This window comes from Bos javanicus, chromosome 5, assembly GCF_032452875.1.
Source record: "Bos javanicus breed banteng chromosome 5, ARS-OSU_banteng_1.0, whole genome shotgun sequence".
NCBI lineage: Eukaryota > Metazoa > Chordata > Mammalia > Artiodactyla > Bovidae > Bos > Bos javanicus.
This window is the reverse complement of record NC_083872.1, coordinates 30,909,621-30,931,030: the sequence shown is the minus strand read 5'-3', so window position 1 is coordinate 30,931,030 and position 21,410 is coordinate 30,909,621. Positions and strand designations below refer to the sequence as shown.

At 37.5% G+C, this 21,410-nt stretch overlaps 1 protein-coding gene across 2 annotated transcripts in view; it reads left to right on the top strand.

The window, feature by feature from the left end:
• SPATS2 (spermatogenesis associated serine rich 2) overlaps window positions 1-21,410 on the top strand; it is a 153,241-nt gene that overhangs the window by 79,123 nt on the left and 52,708 nt on the right. The gene's annotated exons all lie outside the window — the stretch shown is intronic.

The window sequence follows — 21,410 nt, the reverse complement described above, 5'->3', positions numbered from 1 at the left end:
ATTTTAGAAGAGTATGGAACATTTGCAACATTATCTGTTGTCCCTTTAATGAGCTGAATATTAGATTATAGCTTTTTGTGTTACTAGTTTGGGAATTCATATAACAATTGCTTTTCTACTCTTATAAACTTATTAAATTATAATTTAATTTCAGGAAATCCAAACACATCTTGAAAGTGTACTTTTTGGAGGGTGAACATATGTTATAGAGGTAGGATATAACTTACTGCAGGATATTCTATATCATGTGAGTTGATGTTTCTTTGGAGATAGGAAATGAAACGAGTAACTGCTTCTAGTCACTGATTCTTCTTTAGCTTTCTTTCTGGGATTGTGACTCTAGCTTTTTGTGTAAAGTATAAATTGCAGAGAGTCAAGAAATATCAAAAATAGTTATATAAAGGAAAGGACAACAGAGACTACACTTTTTTAGCTTTCCAAGAAGACCTGCGAAAATGTAAAGGGACAAATAGCACTTAAAACTGTCACACATACTGGAATATATTTGTTAAAAGAATGACCATAGCTATCCTAGATTTTTTTCCCCCTCATTTAGTTTAATTTTCAATTTAAAGTTGATGTTCCTTAATTCAAAACAAAGCTATAGATCCAGGTCTCACATGCTAAATATGAAGGGAATGCTTAATTTTTTTTTAATTGAAGCATAGTTAGTGTACAATGTCACATTAGTGTCAGGTTCAGCAAAGTGATTCAGATGTGTATGTATACACATATGCACTGTTCTTTTCCATTATAAGTTATTATAAGATATTGAATATCGTTCCCTGTTGTTTACCTATTTTAGATATACTAGTGGGTATATGTTAATCCCAAACTCCTAATTTATCCCTCCCCACCATTGTCCCCTTTGGTAACTGTAAGTTTTGTTTACTAGGTATGTGAGTCTGTTTCTGTCTTATAAATAAGTTCATTTGTATCATTTTTTTTAGATTCCACATATAAGTGGTATCATATGATATTTGTTTTCCTCTGTTCACTTAATAGGATAATCTCTAGGTCCAAATCTATCCTTGCTGCTGCAAATTTCTTTCTTTTTTCTATGTCTGAGTGGTAGTACAGTGGCGGTGGGTGTGTGTGTGTGTATCACATCTTCTTTATGAGTTCGTTTGTTGATGGACATTTAAATTGAAGGAAGTTCTTTTAAACTTCTTAGTTTTGACTTGGCAAATCAAAAACCTCACTATAAGAAAACAATATACCAGAGCTGCTTGTGGTTTTGAAAGCTATAGTTTCATTGTATAGCAAACCTGTGTAAAGAATATCGGAGCTCTAAAGAATAGTTAGATTACTAAAGAAGCTGAACTCTTCAAGGGAGTGAGATTTATCAACTGAAAAGTTTTAAAAATTTCATCTAAAAAGTTTAGCATTTAATTTTTCCCAAAAAAGTAAACTTTAGCGGATTGCTTTGGCCTTTTAAAAACTAGAGTCTTTATTTCATCTCTGTGTTGTTCCACAGCTATAAAAAAGTATCATTGCTTTCTATAATTGGTGTCCAGTTACTATACAGTAAATGTAGATTTAGATCACATCATAGGCATTAAATGCTAACAAATTTCGACTAAACATAGCCTGTATATACACTTAATTGAAACAAAAGAAGCTTTTATGTCATTAGAACTTTCTCTGAAACAAATATATACTTATATATAACCTATATATATATTGGTTTTATATATATATATATAAAACTATATATATATATATATACATGTTCAGATATTTGAACCAAAAAAATACAAAATACTTATAAAATTCTATCTCATTTAATTCATTTATATATTTAAAATTATATTGTTTTGGGTTTTCAGTTCAGTTCAGCTCAGTCGCTCAGTTGTATCCTACTCTTTGTGACCCCATGCACTGCAGCACACCAGGCCTCCCTGTCCATCACCAGCTCGCTGAGCTTACTCAAACTCGTGTCCATTGAGTCAGTGATGCCATCCAACCATCTCATCCTCTGTCGTCCCCTTCCCCTCCAGCTTTCAATCTTTCCCAGCATCAGGGTCTTTTCAAATGAGTTGGTTCTTTGCATCAGGTGGCCAAAGTATTGGAGTTTCAGCCTCAGCATCAGTCCTTCCAATGAATATTCAGGACTGATTTCCTTTAGGATGGACTGGTTGGATCTCCTTGCAGTGCAAGGGATTCTCAAGAGTCTTCACACCACAGTTCAAAACTATCAATTCTTCGGTGCTCAACTTTCTTTATAGTCCAACTCTCACATCTGTACATGACTATTGGAAAAGCCATAGCTTTGACTAGATAGACCTTTGTTGGCAAAGTAATGTCTCTGCTTTTTAATGTGCTGTCTAGGCTGGTCATAACTTTTCTTCCCAGGAGCAAGCGTCTTTTAATTTTAGTAGTCTAATAGTTATACTGACTTTATCAATTTAGTTATAATACATTAAAAAGATAGATACTATGGTAGTTTTTGTTCTCTTGAGACAACTCATTTATTAAGTGTCATTTTATAATGAGTTATGTTTTTATTCCACAGTAGACCACATTTCTATATTTTCCTGTATCCGTAACACTTGTGAATTTCTTAATGAAATATTTAGTGGAGTTAAACTTGTATGGCTTAAGTTAAGGTGAATTTTAATTACAACTATTGATTGCTCTAAGCTTTTTAGCCCAACACCTAGCAGAAGTAAATAAGATCAGTGCTTCTCAAACTGTGGTCTGTGAACTAAAGAAATACTTTAAAATGGAGAGTGTTTAGAAACTCTTCTATAGTGGTTTGACAGTGCTGTAACATCCAGACACTTTCAAGGCAGTTTTATTGAGGTATAATTTAAATACTATAAAACTCATCTGTTATAAATGTACAGTTTTATTACTTTTAGTAAAAAAAAAATTTTTTTTTTTTTTTAAATTTTGGCCATGCTGTGCAGCTTGCGGGATCTTAGTTCCCTGACCAGGGATTGATTGAACCCAGGTCCTCGGCAGTGAAAGTGCAGAGTCCTAACCACTGCATTGCTAGGGAATTCCCTGTTTTTAGTAAATGTATACAGTTGTGCAGCCATCACCACAATCCTATTTTAAAACACCTTCCTCAGCCCTAAAGGTATACTTAGTTACCTGTCTACAGTCAGTTCCTGCTTTCCCAGGCAAACATGCCTACTTTCTCTGTCTTCAGTTTTGCCTTTTCTAGAGATTTCTAATAAACAGAGTAATCCAGTATGGTTTTGTGTCTGGCTTCTTAATGCTGTTTTTGAGGTTCATTATTGTTTTTGAATGTATCCATAGCTTGCCGCCTTTTACTGCTGAGTAGCGTTAAGGTTATAAAAAGTCACAGAGTGTTTCTTTTACACTTTGCTACTCATGATACTTGTGTGACCAGAATTGTGGATGTTTCTCCCATATTGACCAATTCTCTGATACCAGCCAAGTGTCCCTACAATCCAATTCTATTCTGATACTATCTTCTTGGAGTTCATGTTAGATCCCACAGGTTAAGGACTCAGTCCCCCAGACTGCTCCTGCTTCAGACACCAGTCCATGAGGATCAGGTTCCCAAGTTATCCACCCTCAGTCCATCTTGACTACAAATGGGTGGTTTCTACAACTCTCCTTCTCAGGTTCAGTAATTTGCTATAATGCTCACAGAAGTACAGAAGTAAGGGAAACCACTTACCTACTTTTACTGGTTTATATACATAGTTGCTAAATCGCTTCAGTTGTGTCCGACTCTGTGTGACCCCGTAGATGGCAGCCCGTGAGGCTCCCTCATCCCTGGGATTCTCCAGGCAAGAACACTGGAGTGGGTTGCCATTTCCTTCTCCAGTGCATGAAAGTGAAAAGTGAAAGTAAAGTCGCTCAGTTGTGTCTGACTCTTAGTGACCCCATGGACAGTAGCCCACGAGGCTCCTCCGTCCATGGGATTTTCCAGGCTAGAGTACTGGAGTGGGGTGCCATTGCCTTCTCCATATATACATAGTAGAGGATGTTATAAAGAATACAGATGAACAGCCAGATGAAGGGATATATAGGGTAAGATCTGGAAGGGTCCTCAGTGCAGGAACTTCCATCTCCATGAAGTTGAGGTGTACTACTCTTCCAGCACACTGATGGATTCACTAACCTGAAAGCTCTCTGAACCCCATACTTCACAGAATTTTTTTTCAAGGTTTTATCACATAAATATGATCAAGTATTAACCCTTACCTCTAATTCCTCTCCTTTCCCTTACCCAACAGATGGGAGTGAGGCTGAACATTCCAAGCCTCCAATCATGGGTTGATCTTTTTGGTGATAAAGCCCCCTTCCTGAAGCTCTCCAGGAGCCCACCAAATTGTTTGTTAGAACTAAAGGTGTTCCTATCAACTAGGAAATTTCAGGGCATTTACAATCTCTATTAGGAACTGGAGTCGAATACCAAATATTAGAACAACGAGATGCTCCTAGCATCTTCATTGCTTAGGGAGTGATGAAGGTTTTAGGAGCATTAGCTGCAGTTAGGGATGAAGACCAAAATATTTATTTCTCATTATATTACAATATCACAGGTTATATCACATTTTGTCTTCCATTTACCAGGTACTTATTCATTTGGATTAGTTCCAGTTGTGGCTATTATGAATAATTATAAATTATGAACATTTGCCTACAAGTCTTTGTGTAGACATATGTTTTTGTTTCTCTTGGGGACATACCTAGCAGCAGAATTGTTTAACTTTCAAAGAAATTACCATGCCAAACTGTTTTCCAAAGTGGCTGACCATTTTATAATCCCACCAGCAATAAAGTGTTGGTTTTGAATGCTTCTTGTCCTTGCTGACACTTGATATGGTATCATTTTCATTATAGCTATTTTTATAAATATAGCTATTTTTAACCTAGGTGTGTAAGGATATTTCATTCTGGTTTTGATTTGTACTTCCTTAATGTGGTTTCGATTGTACTTCCTTAATAGTCAGTGATGTTCACTGTTTCTTCATGTGATTATTAGCCATTTGTATCTTCTTGGGTGAAATGTCTATTTAAATTCTTTATTCATTTTTACAAATTGGGTTATAGGTCTTTTCCCCCACACCCTGCAAATTTTTAAAATTGAGGTATAGTTGATTTACAATATTATATAAATTTCAGGTGTACAACATAGTGATTCATGATTTTTAAGGGTTCAGTTCAGTTCAGTTGCTCAGTCGTGTCTGACTCTTTGCAGCCCCATGGACTGCAGCACGCCAGGCCTCCCTGTCAATCACCAACAGCCAGAGTTTACCCAAACTCATGTCCATTGAGTCGGTGATGCCATCCAACCATCTCATCCTCTGTCGTCCCCTTCTCCTCCCGCCTTCAATCTTTCCCAGTATCAGGCTTTTTTAAGCATTTTTTAATTTCATGGCTGCCGTCACCATCTGCAGTGATTTTGGAGCCCCAAAAAATAAAGTCAGCCACTGTTTCCCCATCTATTTGCCATGAAGTGATGGGACCAGATGCCATGATCTTAATTTTCTGAATGTTGAGCTTTAAGCCAACTTTTTCACCCTCCTCTTTCGCTTTCATCAAGAGGCTCTTTAGTTCTTCTTTGCTTTCTGCCATAAGGATGGTGCCATCTGCATATCTGAGGTTATTTATATTTCTCCTGGCAGTCTTGATTCCAGCTTGTGCTTCTTCCAGCCCAGCGTTTCTCATGATACACTCTGCATGTAAGTTAAATAATCAGGGTGACAATATACAGCCTTGACGTACTCCTTTTCCTATTTGGAACCAGTCTGTTGTTCCATGTCCAGTTCTAACTGTTGCTTCCTGACCTGCATACAGGTTTCTCAAGGTGCAGGTCAGGTGGTCTAGTATTCCTATCTCTTTCAGAATTTTCCACAGTTTATTGTGATCCACACAGTCAAAGGCTTCAGCATAGTCAATAAAGCAGAAGTAGATGTTTTTCTGGAACTCTCTTGCTTTTTCGATGATCCAGCGGATGTTGGCAATTTGATCTCTGGTTCCTCTGCCTTTTCTAAAACCAGCTTGAACATCTGGAAGTTCACGGTTCGCGTATTGTTGAAGCCTGGCTTGAAGAATTTTGAGCATTACTTTGCTAGTGTGTGAAATGAGTGTAATTATGCAGTAGTTTGAGCATTCTTTGGCATTACCTTTCTTTGGGGTTATACCTTATTTATAGTTATTATAAGAGATTGTAAGTCTTCTTACTGAGTTGTAAACATTTTTTATTCTGAGCATTATCAAGTATATGATTTGCAAATATATTTTCCCAGTCTGGCTTATCTTTTCGTTTTCTTAATGGTTTCTTTTTCTTTTTCCCCTGCTGTGCAGCTTGTGGGGTCTTAATTTTCTGGTCAGGGATTGAACCTAGTCCTTTAAGAGTCCTAATCAGTGGACCACCAGGAACTCCCAATGGTATCTTTTTAAAAGTGAAAGTTTTTAACTTTGATAAAACCCACTTTATCTTTTCTTAAAGTGTAGAATAATGAGATGTAGAGTGAATCTCATCTTCCCTGGTGGCTCAGCAATAGAGAACCCGCCTGCCAACGCAGGAGACGCAGGTTTGATCTATGGGTTGGGTATATCCCCTGGAAAAGGAAATGGCAACCCACTCCAGTATTTTTACCTGGGAAATCCCATGGACAGAGGAGCCTGGTGGGCTATAGTCGATGGGGTCACAAGTTGGACACAACTTGATGACTGAACAATGACAGAGTGAGTCCTCCAATCCTTTCCCACACCAAAGCTTTATTGGCTATCTTGGTTCTTTTATGTTTCCATAGAAATTTAGACTCAGCTTATCAATTCATGCAAAAATATCTGCTTGGAATCTGATAGTGACTGCATTGAATCAATAGATTGGTGGTGAATTGGTTGTCTTTGCAATATTGAGTCTTTCAGTTAATGACTGTAGCATATCTCTACATTTATTTAGATCTTACTTTCTCTCAGCAATGTTGTACAGATTTAAGTGCACGGACCTTGCAATTTCTTTGTTGAGTTTATTCCTGAGTAATTTATTCTTTTTAATGCTGCTGTGAATGGGACATTTGATTTTTGTTGTTAAACTCACTTGTTATTTCAAGTAGTTTTTGGTAGCTAACTTAGATTTTCAATTTACAATGTCATGTCTTCTATGACTAAAGTTGGTTTTCTTCTTCTCCTCCATTCTAGATGACTATAATTTCTTTTTTCTTGCTTTGTGCATGGGTTTGAACTTCCAGTTCATTATTGCAAAGAAGTATGAGAGCAGACAGCTTTGCCTCGTTCTCACCCTTTGAGAGAAGCATTTCATCTTTTACCGTTGAATATGATGTTCAGTTGGTAAAGAATCCACCTGCAATGCAGGAGACCTCGGTTCAGTTCCTGGGTTGGGAAGATCTGCTGGAGAAGGGCTACCCACTCTAGTATTCTTGAGGTTCCCTTGTGGCTCAGCTGGCAAAGAATCCACCTGCAATGTGAGAGACCTGGGTTTGATCCCTGGGTTGGGAAGATCCCCTGGAGAAGGGAAAGGCTACCCAGTCCAGTATTCTGGCCTGGAGAATTCCATGGACTGTAGAATCCATAGGGTCACAAAGAGTCAGACACGACTGAGCAACTTTCACTTTCAGTTCATGATGTTAGCTGTAGGTTTTTCCTGGAAGCCCTCTATCAGTTTGAAGAAGGTCCTCTTTTTTCCTTAACTTGCTGAGTTTTTACTGAATGTGTTTCTGATTTTGTCATATGTTTTTTTATGCATCTCTTCCAGTGGTTCTTAAACGGGGGTGATTTTGCCCCTAGGGGATATTTGGCAATGTCTGGAGACATGTTTTATTGGTCACAACTTGGGGCCATGGTGCTACCGGCGTCTAGTGGGTGTGGGCCCAGGATGCTGTAAACATCCTACAGTACACAGGACAGCCCTTCACAACAAAGATTTGTTGGCTTAAAATGTCAATACTGCTGAAGTTGAGAAACTCTGATCTATTGTTATGATCGTGTGCTTTTGTCCTTTATTTATATAGAGCATTATATTAACTTTCATGCTGCTGCTGCTGCTAAGTCGCTTTAGTTGTGTCTGACTTTGTGCGACCCCAGAGACGGCAGCCCACCCAGTTCCCCCGTCCCTGGGATTCTCCAGGCAAGAACACTGGAGTGGGTTGCCATTTCCTTCTCCAATGCATGTAAGTGAAAAGTGAAAGTGAAGTCGCTCAGTCACATCCGACTTGTAGCGACCCCCTGGACTGCAGCCCACCAGGCTCCTCCGTCCATGGGATTTTCCAGGCAAGAGTACTAGAGTGGGGTGCCATTGCCTGTTAAACCAATTCTGCATTCCTGGTATAAATCCTACTTGGTCATAGTTGGCTATGTTACTGTTCTCTGTTTTCTAATACTTTGTAATAAATATCTACACCAGTATTCATGAGAGAGGTCTGCAGTTTTCTGTTCTTGTGATGTGTTTGTCTAGTGTACGATTTGTTCTGCAGAATATGCCATGTGTGCTTAAAGAGAATATGTATTGATCTGTTAGGTGGAGTATTCTATATATGTCAGTTAGATCAAGTTGGGTGATCATGATGTTCAAGTCATCTATATCCTTACTCATTTTCTGTTTAGTTCTGTCATTTACTAAGAGAAGAATATTAAAATCTTCAGCTGTAATTGTTGAATTGGTATTGTTCCTTTCTATTCTGTTCTAGTTTTTAATTCACATATTTTAGGACTCTTATTAAATGTATATAGATTTATAATTGGTTATATACTGCTGATAAATTGATTTTCTTATCATTATAGTTTTTTTATCTCTAGTAATATTTTTGTCTTTAAAGTTTTAGTTTTTATGCTGGTAATATAGCTATTCCAGCTCTCTTATAGTTACCATTTGGAGGAAATATTTTTTTCATCCTTTATTTTCAATCTATTTATGTCTTGGAATCTCAGGGATATCTCTTGTAGACACTATATTGGTAGATCTTGCTTTCTGTCCAGTCTAACAACTCTGCATATGTGCATGCTAAATCACTTCAGTAGCGTCCAGCTCTTTGTGACCCCATGGACTGTAGCCCGCCAGGCTCCTCTGTCCATGGGAATTTTCCAGGCAAGAATACTGGAGTGGGTTGCCATGCCCTCCTCTAGGGGATCTTCCCAACCCAGGGATCAACCCTCTGTTTCTTACATCTCCTGCATTGGCAGGTGGGTTCTTTACCACTAGTGCCACCTTGGAAACCCCTCTAACAACTCTACCTTTTGATTATTTAGTCCTTTACATTTAAAATAATTATCAGTATGGTTCATGCCTGCCATTTGTTGTTTTCTGTATGTCTCATTTTTATTCCTTTATTACTCCTTTATTGCCTTCTTTTGTGTTAAACATACTTTTTAGTGTGTTTTAATTCTTCTGATTTTTAAAGCCATTTAAAAAAGTTATTTTATTAATGATTGCTCTAGATTTTTATATGCACCTTTTACTTATCACAAGCTACTTCAGGCTAATATTCACTTAATTCTGGTAAAATATAGTAACTTTGTTCCAGTATAGCTTCATTTCCCCTCTTCCTGTTTTGTACTATTGTTTTCACATACGTTATACCTATATATGATATAACTATATATTTAATTATAACAATATCATGTTATTTATTGCTTTAACAATCTTATGCTTTTTGGAGAAATTGGAGAAGAGAAAAAATATATATACCTAATCTCTAATATTTACCCAAATATTTTACCATTTTGAGTACCCATAATTCTTTCCTCTGGATTTGAATTCCTGTCTGGCTTCATTTCCTTTCAGCCTGAAGGGCTTCCTTTAGTTTTTCTTGAAGGGCGTACCTGATGGGAGTGGATTCTTTTAGCCTTTTTAAAATGTTTGTATTTTAACCTTTATTTTTGAAGAATAGTTTTACTGGATATAGAATTCTTCTTTTGACTTTTTTTTTTTCTTTAGCCCTTGGAATATGCCATTCCAGTGAATATGTTATAATATTCTTTGTTTGTGATGAGGCATTTTTCTTCTGTTGCTGGTAAGATTTTCTCCTTGTCTTCTAACAGTTTGACTGTTATACAGCTTGGTATGGCCCTCTTGGGAATTTCATCAAATGTTGGCCATCATTTCATCAAATTTTTTTTTTTTTTTTTTTTCCCTGCTGCTTTCGCTCTTGTCTCTCCTGCTAGAAATCCTAGTATATGTATTTTGGTAAGTTTAGTGTTATCCCAGAGGTAACTGAGACTGTGTTCATTTTTCTTGCTTTTTTCCCCCACCTGCTTTTCAGATTGCTTACTTTCTATTGACTTCTTGTTTGTTTGTTTGTTTCTGCTGGGTCTTTGTTGCTCTTGGGCTTTTCTCTAGTTGCAGTGAGAGGGTGCTACTCTCCAGTTGTGGTGCATGAGCTTCTCATTGGAATGGTTTCTCTTACTCCGAAGGGCAGGCTTTAGAACTTTTGGGATTCAGTAGTTGTGGCTCAGTAGTTGTGGTTCATGGCCGTAGTTGTCCTGCAGCATGTGGGATCTTCCTGGACCAGGGATTGAACCTGTGTCTCCTGCCTTGGCAGGTGGATTCTTTACCATTGAGCCACCAGGGAAGCCCTGTTGATTTCTTTTAAAGTTCGCTGATTCTTCTGCCATCTCAGATCTGCTGTTAGGTCTATGTAGTAAACTTTTCATTTGGGTATTGTATTTTCAGTTAGACTTTCTTTTTAGCTCCTTTTTGTCATTTGTTTCTCTACTGAGATTCTCTGTTTGCTGAGTCAGTGTGACATATTTTCCTTTAATTCTTTGCATATGGTTATATTAACTGTTTTAAAGTCTTTAAGTCTACTAGCTGAGCCTTCTCAGAATAAGTTTCTATTGACTGGTGTTTGGTTTTTTCCTGTATGTGAGTGAATCTTTCTTCTTTTAAAACTTTTTTAAAAAAAGTAGATAGTTTAGATCATATATTGTATTAACTCTGGGTTTTTATTAATTTTCTGAGGGTATTTTTAAAAATTAGTCTGAGTGTGATGAAGAATCTACTTCCTCCATGTGTACACTCAGTAATCAGCACATTTTTTAATTGTAATTTTTATTTTTTAACTTTTCTTTAGTGGTCTTCAGTGTTTAGTGGTCAGCCAGTGGTTTGGACCGAGGTCGTGCTCAAGACATCTCAAACCTATAGACTTTTATCCTCTGCTGATTGACTTGTATGGAGCACATTGAGTTCAGACAGTTCTCAGTTTTACATTGACTTTTACTTTCCACTGGCCTCTTGGGTCTCCCCAGTGCACATGCATAGTTTCTCATTTAATGTGGAGAGTTTATTTAACTTTTCTTTTTTTTCTGGCTGCACCACACTGCTTGTAGGATCTCAGTTCCCCAACCAGTGAAAGCATGGAGTTCTAACCACTGGACTGCCAGAGAATTCTCTCTCTAGTTTTACTATGGCTCTTTCATGTATAGGATTTCTCTGATAAATTTCCTGTTTGTTTACCACTCAGTCAACTAAGACTCCAAATTCAGAAAGCAGCAAGTTTTTCATTTCCTACTGAGTTGTGTACTGTAGCTGACAGAGGTTTTTGCCCTCCTCTCCAGGTCAAGGCCGCTTTCTTTGGGAATAAAGCTGTTGATTTTCATGGCCTTCCCTGCCCTAATAGAAGCTATTGTTCCCCAGCAGGTGGAAATAGAATGGGAGCAGTCCTAGGCAAGAAGGGTACCGACTCCACTTTTCTAACATAAGGCTCTAGCAGGTTCTCAATAATTTGTTGTGTGCCTTTGGTTGATTTCCATAGCCCTGAAATGGTTGTCCTTGGCAGTTTTATTCAATTTCATTCCTGTGTTTTAAGGAGAGGATTTGCCAGCCTGTTCACCACCTCTTGGGCCTCCCTGGTGGCTCAGCTGGTAAAGAGTCTGCCTCCAGTGCTGAAGACCTGGGTTTGATCCCTGGGTTGGAAAGATCCCCTGGAGAAGGAAATGACTACCCACTCCAGTATTCTTGCCTGGAGAAATCTGTGGGGCAAGAGTCCCCAATCTGTGGGGTCCCAAAGAGTCGGATGCAACTGAAGCGGCTAACAGTTTCACTCCATCTTAGCCCTTCAGCCCAGTTTTTATTGTATTTTATAAAAGCATTGGGGCTCAAAGGATTAGAATTTGAAACAATGATTAGTTATTATAGATTGTTTGACTAGCACTGAGTTAAGTCTACTGACTCATGTGGCTTACTAGTTAACTAGATAAAAAATGTTTCTGCCAGAAATTTCCTGTGGGCCTACCCTTGGTTTTTGTGTACTGCTTTTTGGACATCTAAATGTTGAAAATCATGAGATAAACAAAAGAACCTTTGAGTAGAACCTATGGCAAATATTTGAGACCCTATTAAATTTACAATGTGAATTTATAGTGGGATAGATACGCATAATTTTTTACCTTTTCCTGACTCATCACTGAATTCAGCGTTGGATGACAGAAAGCCAGCTCTAGGGGTAACCCAAGGTTGGGAATATAGGCTTAGTTGTGATTCTCACAGATTACTAGTGTATCTTATATTATTCCTAATTCTGTCTCAAGGAGCCTTTAGAGACTAGAGAAGGGTGAGACCAAGCATTGTAATTGTATTTTATATTTTAAGAGTACTTATTTGTCAGATGATTTTATCTCCCAAACTTAACTATGTATCAAAATCATCCTAGAGATTAAAACAGTTTTTTTGAATCACTATCTTAAGAATGGTATACTAGACTCTTTTTAACAGGTTTGCGAATACTGACTGCTCTAGATGTGAAAACTGTTTGCCTGTCAGTGTCTTGACTATATCAGATTACAAAGATAAGAGCAAATTCATAAGTAGTGTACTTTTTTGGTTGACTTCATCTCGCATTTATATTTAGTTCTCTCTCTTCCTCTTTTCTCCTTTGTAAAACTATTCAGCTATAAAATACTTCCACATTTGATATTTAAACCTCTAAAACACTAAAATAGCTGACTTGAATTTCATAGTTGATCATATTTGACCATTTCTTTATCCTGTGGTACCATGTGCTATCACTTAATTCCTTTGGTACCTTTTGTCTTATACAGAGCTGCGGATATATTTCTCTCTTCCCCTCCCCACCTCAACTTTTTTTCACCTTGTAAAACTGAAATTCTGTACCCATTGAACAGTGACTCCCTATTCTCCCTTCCCCCAACCCCTGACATCCACCATCCTACTTTTGTCTATGAATTTGACTGCTCTTGATAACTCATACAAGGGGCTTGGATGAAGTTGAGAGAATAGAGTAGCTGAGAAGCTGAATACTGACAAATCCTGGGGCCAGGCAGACTGCAATTGATGAAAAGGGTCTTCTGGGGTGTAAGGGGGCCCTTGTCATCCTCCTTTGCTCTAGGATAGGTTTGAGGTAATATAGGTTCGCAAACAAATCCTCTCTGGAAGAAGATAACCTCACAAATTACTTTTACCATAAATTTTTTAAATTTATGAGTGTTTAGTACACAAAGAAAAATAATTAGAAACATGAGGCAATGAAACAATAACAGTGTGGAACAAGAAGCAATGGAAACAGAAATGACATACAGGAGACCCAAATACTGGACTTATCCCAGACAGACTTAAATATTCTTTAAGTGTTCAAGGAAATAAAGAATACTTGGAGAAATTAACATAGAACTGAAAATCTTGAAAATCTTACAATCTTGAAAGAATAACATGAGCTAAGTTTCTCAACAGAAATAATAGAAGACAGAGGAATGATATCTTGAAAGGGCTGAATAAAAATAGCTACCAGTCTACAATTCTACACACATCATCTGCAGTGAAAATATCCTTCTGGAATAGAGAAAAAATAAATGGCTTAAACAGAAACAAAATCCCCCAAAATAAAACAGAAATCATCACTATCAGAATCCACTGAGGAAAATTCTAAAGGTATTCTGAATAGAGAAGAAGGATGACCCAGTTGGAGATGCAGGATGGCATGAACAGCAATGAAAACCACAAATTTATGGGCAAATCTAAATGAATATTGGTTGTATAAAAATAATGTCTTCAGTTCAGTTCAGTCGCTCAGTCATGTCCAACTTTGCAACCCCATGAATCGCAGCACGCCAGACCTCCCTGTCCATCACCAACTCCCAGAGTTAACTCAAACTCATGTCCATCAGGTCGGGGATGCCATCCAGCCATCTCATCCTCAGTTGTCCCCTTCTCCTCCTGCCCCCAATCCTTCCCAGCATCAGAGTCTTTTCCAATGAGTCATCTCTTCGCATGAAGTGGCCAAAGTATTGGAGTTTCAGCTTTAGCATCAGTCCTTCCAAAGAACACCCAGGACTGATCTTTAGAATGGACTGGTTGGATCTCTTTGCAGTTGAAGGTACTCTCAAGAGTCTTCTCCAACACCACAGTTTAAAAGCATCAATTCTTTGGCGCTCTGCTTTTTTCACAGTCCAACTCTCACATCCATACATGACCACTGGAAAAACCATAGCTTTGACTAGACAGACCTTTGTTGGCAAAGTAATGATTCTGCTTTTCAATATGCTATCTAAGTTGGTCATAACTTTTCTTCCAAGGAGCAAGCGTCTTTTAATTTCATGGCTGCAGTCACCATCTGCAGTGATTTTGGAGCCCACAAAAATAAAGTCTGACACTGTTTCCACTGTTTCCCCATCTATTTCCCATGAAGTGATGGGACCAGATGCCATGATCTTCATTTGCTGAATGTTGAGCTTTAAGCCAACTTTTCACTCTCCTCTTACTTTCATCAAGAGGCTTTTTTCTTATTAGTATTTAAATATACATAAAGGATAATACAAAATCAATGACTCATAAGTTTGGAAAGACATAAGCTTTCTTGCTTTGTCAAGAAAGAAGATAAAGCTACTAATTAATATTAGGATTGTGCAAGTCAGTAATAGTCAGACACAACTGAGCAACTGAACTGAACAGACATTATGATCTCCAGGGAAACTAGATATACAGATGTACCTTGAAGATATTATGCTAAGTGAAACAAGCCCATCACAAAAACACAAATATTGTATGATTCCACCATATGAGGTATATAGATTAGTTAAATTCAGAAAAATAGAAGAATGGTGGTTGCTAGGGGCTGGGGGATATGGGGTATTGTTCAATAGACTATGAAGTTTTAATTTTGCAAGATGAAAAGACTGCAGGTTGGTTGCACAAAAATGTGAACACACTTAATACAACTGACCATACATTTAGAAATGGTTAAGATGGTAAATTTTATGGTATGCATTTTTTTTTTTTTACTGCAGTAGGAAAAAAATAGTGACTAAACAAAATAAAAATGTTCTGGATGTTGTTGTTCAGTCACTAAGTCATGTTGAACTCTTTGAAACCCTTGTGGACTGCAGCACCCTAGGCTTCCCTGTCCTTCACTAGTTCTCTCGGAGGTTACTCAAATTCATGTCCATTGAGTTGGTTGATATTACTGCACTTTGCAGATAGTGTGTTTTTTTTTTTTTTTATTGAAGGTTTGTAGCAACCCTGTATCCTCAGATGATGTAATAAAATATTTTTGTAATTAAGATACATTCATTGATTTTTTAAACATAATTAGTTTATGCATAAGACATATTGCACACTTCACAGACTACAGCATAGTATAAACATAAGTTTTATATGCATTGAGAAACCAAAACACTTGTGTGACTCACTGTATTGCAATATTTACCTTATTGCAGTGGTCTGGAACCGAATCTGCAATACGTCTGAGGTACAGTTTGCAGATCGATGAACTAAGAAGTGAACTTCTTCTATCTTAAGAAGTTAGGAAAAGAAAAAAATTTCAAAAATGTTAAAGGAAATGGGATGATCCATGAATAATAGATTTCTAATATTTATGATATTTATTCTTTTTCTTGCTTTATTGTAATTGCTAAGACCACAAGTTGACCAGAAGTAACAAAGCAAGAAAGTTAACTATATGCTATATGAGATGATGAATGTGTTAATTATCTTGATCTTGTTAATCTTTCCACAGTGTATATACATATCAGATCATTATGCTGTATACTATAAACATATACAACTATATTTGTCAGTTATTCTTCAGTAAAGTTAGAGGAATAAAAAAGAAATAATAAAGCAAACATCTTGTCTTGTTATTTTGACCTCAAAGGAAAAGCTGTCTCAGCATTTCAGCCTGTGTTGATGTTTTCTGTGGGACTTTTTAGATACCTACATAGAAAGCCCAAAAGAATCTAAACTATTAGAATTAGTGATTTTAACAATGTTGCTGAATATAAGATCATTTTACGAAAAACAGTCCCACGTATTTATGTCAGCAATAAGTAGTTAGAAAATGAAATTTAAAAAATAGATGCCGTTTACAGTTGTACCAAAAGTATAAAATAGATATTTAATGAAAGATGTGTAAAAACACTATCAGAAAGTGATAAAGCATTATTGAAAAAAAGAACATTTAAGGAGAAGGATATACCACATTCATGGGTTGGAAGACTCAATTTTTTGAAGATGAGTACCATTGAAAATGGATTTATGTCATAGGTTCAGTGCAGTTCCCACTGAGGCCTTCCCTCATAGCTCGGTTCATAAATCATCTGCCGGCAATGCAGGAGACCTGGGTTCAATTTCTGAGTTGGGAAGATCCCCTGGAGAAGGAAATGGCAACCCACTCCAGTATTCTTGCCTGGAGAGTCCGATGGACAGAGGAGCCTCGCGGGCTACAGTCCATGGGATCACAAGAGCCACATATGACTTAGTGACTAAACCACCAATTCCCGTTATAAAAAAAAACAAAAACCACTTTTTTTTAAATGTAGTTGGACAAAATGATTCTGAAATGTATATAACAATGCATAGTGCCAAGAATAGTTAAAGAATTCTTGAAGGACAACAGCAAGGTCTGAGAATTTGTTGTATCAGATATTAAGATACAACAAAGCCACAGTAATTAAGATAATATGGAATAGCCTTAAGTCAGAAGTACAGACAAATGAAGAACAGAGCCTAGAAACAGATCTGTTCATATAAGGAGTTTTATTTATTGAAAAGGTGATACTGAAGAACACTGAGGAAAGGATGGTCTTTTTTCTGTTCTGAGACATTTAGAAATCCATATGGTAAAGATATATCTCTTGTTACTTACTTTACTTGTTTAATCACTCAGTCATGTCCGACTCTTTGCGACCTCACGGACTGCAGCACGCCAGGCTTCCCTATCCTTCACTATCTCCTGGAGTTTGCTCAGACTCATGTCCATTGAGTCGATGATGCTATCCAACCATCTCATCCTCTCGTCCTCTTCCCCTCATGCTCTCAATCTTTCCCAGCAACAGAATCTTTTCCAGTGAGTTAGCTCTTTGCATCAGGTGGCCACAATATTTGAGCTTGAGCTTCAGCGTCAGTCCTTCCAATGAATATTCAGGGTTAATTATCCTTAGGATTGACTGGTTTGAGCTCCTTGCTGTCTAAGGGAGTCTCAAATGACTTCTTCTTACTTTACTACATACCTATAAATCAACTCCAGGGTTTGGGTTATAGATCCAAATATAAATGGCATAACAGCAAAACTTGTAAATGATAATTTAGAAGACTATCTTTCCAGACCTGACAGTAAGAAGGACCATTGGTTTTTTACTGTCATTTTTACTTTTTTCATTAGTAGCATTTTTTAAGACTATTTTAATAGTCTATTTTTAATAGATTATTTTTTAGAGCAGTTATAGATTTACAACAAATTGAGCAGGAAGTGCAGGGATATGGAATTCTCATATGTCTCCTGCCCTTAAACATACAAAGCCTCCCCCATTATCAACAGTTGATGAACCTACGCTGATACATCATCATCACTGAAACTCCATAGTCTACATTAGTATTCACTCTTGGTGTTGCACATTCTTTGGGTTTGTACAAATGTACAGTCACATATATCTACTGGTATTGTGTCATTCAGAGTAGTTTAACAGACCTACCGTTAAACTTCTGTGTTTTGCTTATTCAGTCTTTTCATTCCCCTCACCTCTGGCAACCACTGATCTTTTTACTGTCTCCATAGTTTTGCCTTCTCCGGAATGTCATATAACTGGAATCATACAGTGTGTAGCCTTTTCAAATTGCCTTCTTTCACTTAGTAATATTCCTTCATGTCTTTTCATGGCTCATTAGCTCATTCCTTTTTAGCACTGGCTAGTATTCCATTGTCTGAATGTATCATGCTGTGCTGCTGTGCTTGGTCTTGGTTATGTCCAACTCTTTGCGGCACCATGGACTGTAGCCCGCCATAGGGATTCTCCAGGCAAGAATCCTGGAGTGGGTTGCCATGCCCTCCTCCTGGCAATCTTCCCAACCCAGGCATCGAACCCAGGTCTCCCACGTTGCAGGCCAATTCTTTACCAGCTGAGCTACCCGGGAAGCCTGAATGTTTGGGTATTTACCTACTGAAGTACATCTTGGTTATTTCCAGTTTGGCAGTCATAAGTAAAGTTTCTCTAAACATCCACGTTCAGGTTTTGATGTGGTCAGGTTAAATACCGAACAGTGCAATTGCTGAATCATAGGGTGAGAGGATCCTTAGTTTTATAAGAAAGTACCAGATTGTCTTCCGAAGATGACTGTACCATTTTGCATTCCCACTACTGATAAGTGAGAGTTCGTATTGCTCCACATCCTTGCCAGCTTTGATGTTAATATTCTCAATTTTAGAAATTCTAAGAGATGTGTAGTGGTAGCTCATTTTAATTTGCATTCCCCTAATGACATCATGGGAGAAGGCAATGGCACCCCACTCCAGTACTCTTGCCTGGAAAATCCCATGGACAGAGGAGCCTGGTGGGCTGCGGTCCATGGGGTCGCTAGGAGTCGGACACGACTGAGCGACTTCACTTTCACTTTTCGCTTTCATGCATTGGAGAAGGAAATGGCAACCCACTCCAGTGTTCTTGCCTGGAGAGTCCCGGGGACGGCGGAGCCAGGTGGGCTGCTGTCTTCTGGGGTCGCACAGAGTTGGACACGACTGAAGTGACTTAGCAGCAGCAATGACATGATGTGGCACATCTTTTCATATGAATACTTGCCATCCATATATTTCCTTTGGTGAGGTGTTTATTAAGGTCCTTGGCCCATTTTTAATTGTATTGTTTCTTATCATTGAGTTTTAGGAGTTCTTCATAAATTTTGAATCTTTTGCAAATATTTTCTCCCAGCCTGTGGCTTGTCTTTCATTCTCTTGACAGTGTCTTTTGCAGAGCAGTTTTTAATTTTAATGAAGTCCAGCTTATCAATCCTTCTTTCATGTATTGTACCTTTGGTGGTGTGTCTAAAAAGTCATTGCCAAACTTGAGGTCATCTAGATGTTCTCCTAAATTATCTTCTAGGAGTTCTACAGTTGTGTATTACATTTGGGTCTGTGATCCATTCTCAGTTAATTTTTGTGAAAGGTGTGAGGTCTGTGTCTAGATTCGTTTTTTGGTATGTGGGTGTCCAGTGGTTCTAGCACTGTTTGTTGAAGAGACAGTCTTTGGTTCATTTTGTATGCCTTTGTTCCTTTGTCAAAGATCAGTTGATTATAATCCACGTGGGTCTATTTCTGAACTCTGTTCTGTTCCATTGATCATTTTGTTTCTTTTTTTCACCAACACTGTACTGTCTGGATTACTGTAGCATGACAGTGTGTCTTACAGTTGGTGTCAGTTTCTGAACACTATTCTCTTTCAGTATTGTGCTGGTTATTTTGGGTCTTGCTTCTCCATATAAACTATTTTTTTTAATAAAGCAGATTTATTTATTTACTTAATCTTTCATTTATTTATTTATTTTTGGCTGCACTGGGTCTTCATTATCACGCATGGGCTTTCTCTAGTTGTGGCGAATATAGGCTACTCTCTAGTTTCAGCGCGTGGGCTTCTCATTGCAGTGGCTTCTCTGGTGGCAGAGCGTGGGCTCTTGGCACTCGGGCTCCAGTAGTTTGCAACATGAGGGCTCAGTAGTTGCAGCATGTGGGCTCTAGAGTGAAGGTTCAGTAGTTGTGGTACAGATGACTTAGTTGCTCCATGACATGTGGAATCTTCCCAGACCAGGACCTTAGCCTCTGGACCACCAGAGAAGTCCTGCATATAAACTTTAGAATCAGTTTGTCAATATTCACAAATTAAATTGCTAGGATTTTGATTGAGATTGCATTTAATCTGTAGACCAAATTGGGAAGAACTGAAATTTGACAATATTGAATCTTCCTATCCATGAACATAGAATATCTCTCCATTTATTTAGTTCTTTCATTTTTTTCCTCAGAGGTTTGTAGTTTATAGTTTACCTCATATATATCTTATACATACTTTATTAAATTTATACCTTATTTTCTTTGATATGCTAATATATTGTGTTTTTAATTTCAAATTTCACTTGTTCATTGCAGTTATATATTAACCTTGTATCCTGCAACCTTGTTATAATCACTTGAATCCAGGAGTTTTTAATAACATTTTAAAAATTTACTATTAAAAATTTTAAATTTTTGTATAAAAAGTAGAGAGAATAATATAGTAAACTCCCATAAACCCATAACACAGGTCCATAATTAACAACACATGTCCAATTTTTTTTCCCCACCCCGCAGTGGATTATTTCAAAGTAGGTTTCTGACATCATCTCAGGGAAGAACTTTTTAAATAGACATAAAAATCACTAATCATAACAGAAAAAAACTCATGTCAATGCATTATTACATTAAAATTAAGAACTTGTATTTATCAAAAGGTACAATCAAGAAATTAAAAAAGACAGGTCACAAGATGGGAAAAGAAAGTTGCAAAGCAGTGTGATATTATATACTAAAGCTGAAGATATGCATACCCTATGACTTTTCTTTTTTTACTTTTTATTTTATTTTGGAGTATAGCCAATTAACAATGTTGTGATAGTTTCAGGTGGAAAACAAAGAGACTCAGCCGTACACGTGCATGTATTCATTCTCCCCCAAACTCCCCTTGCATCCAGGATGTCACATGACATTGAACAGAGTTCCCTGTACTGTATAGTAGTGTGTACATGTCAGTCCCAAACTCCCTAACTGTCCTGTCCCCCATCCTTCCCTACCAGCAACCATAAGTTTGTTTTCTAAGTCTGTGAATCTGTTTCTATTTTGTAAATAAGTTCATTTGTATCATTTCCTTTTAGATTCTGCTTATAAGGATGTCATAAAATATTTCTGATATTTCTCTTTCTCTGTCTGACTTAACTTCACTCAGTATGACAATCTCTGGATTCATCCACGTTGCTGCAGATGGCATTATTTCATTCTTTTTAATGGCTGAGTAATATTCTATTGTATATTTGTACCACATTTTCTTTATGTCTTCCTCTGTCGATGGGCATTTAGGTTGCTTCCATGTCTTGGCTGTTGTAAACGATGCTGCAGTGAACATTGTGGTGCATGTATCCTTTTGGACCACGTTGTTTTTTTTTCAGATATACAACCAGATGTGGGATTGTGGGGTCATATGGTAGCTCT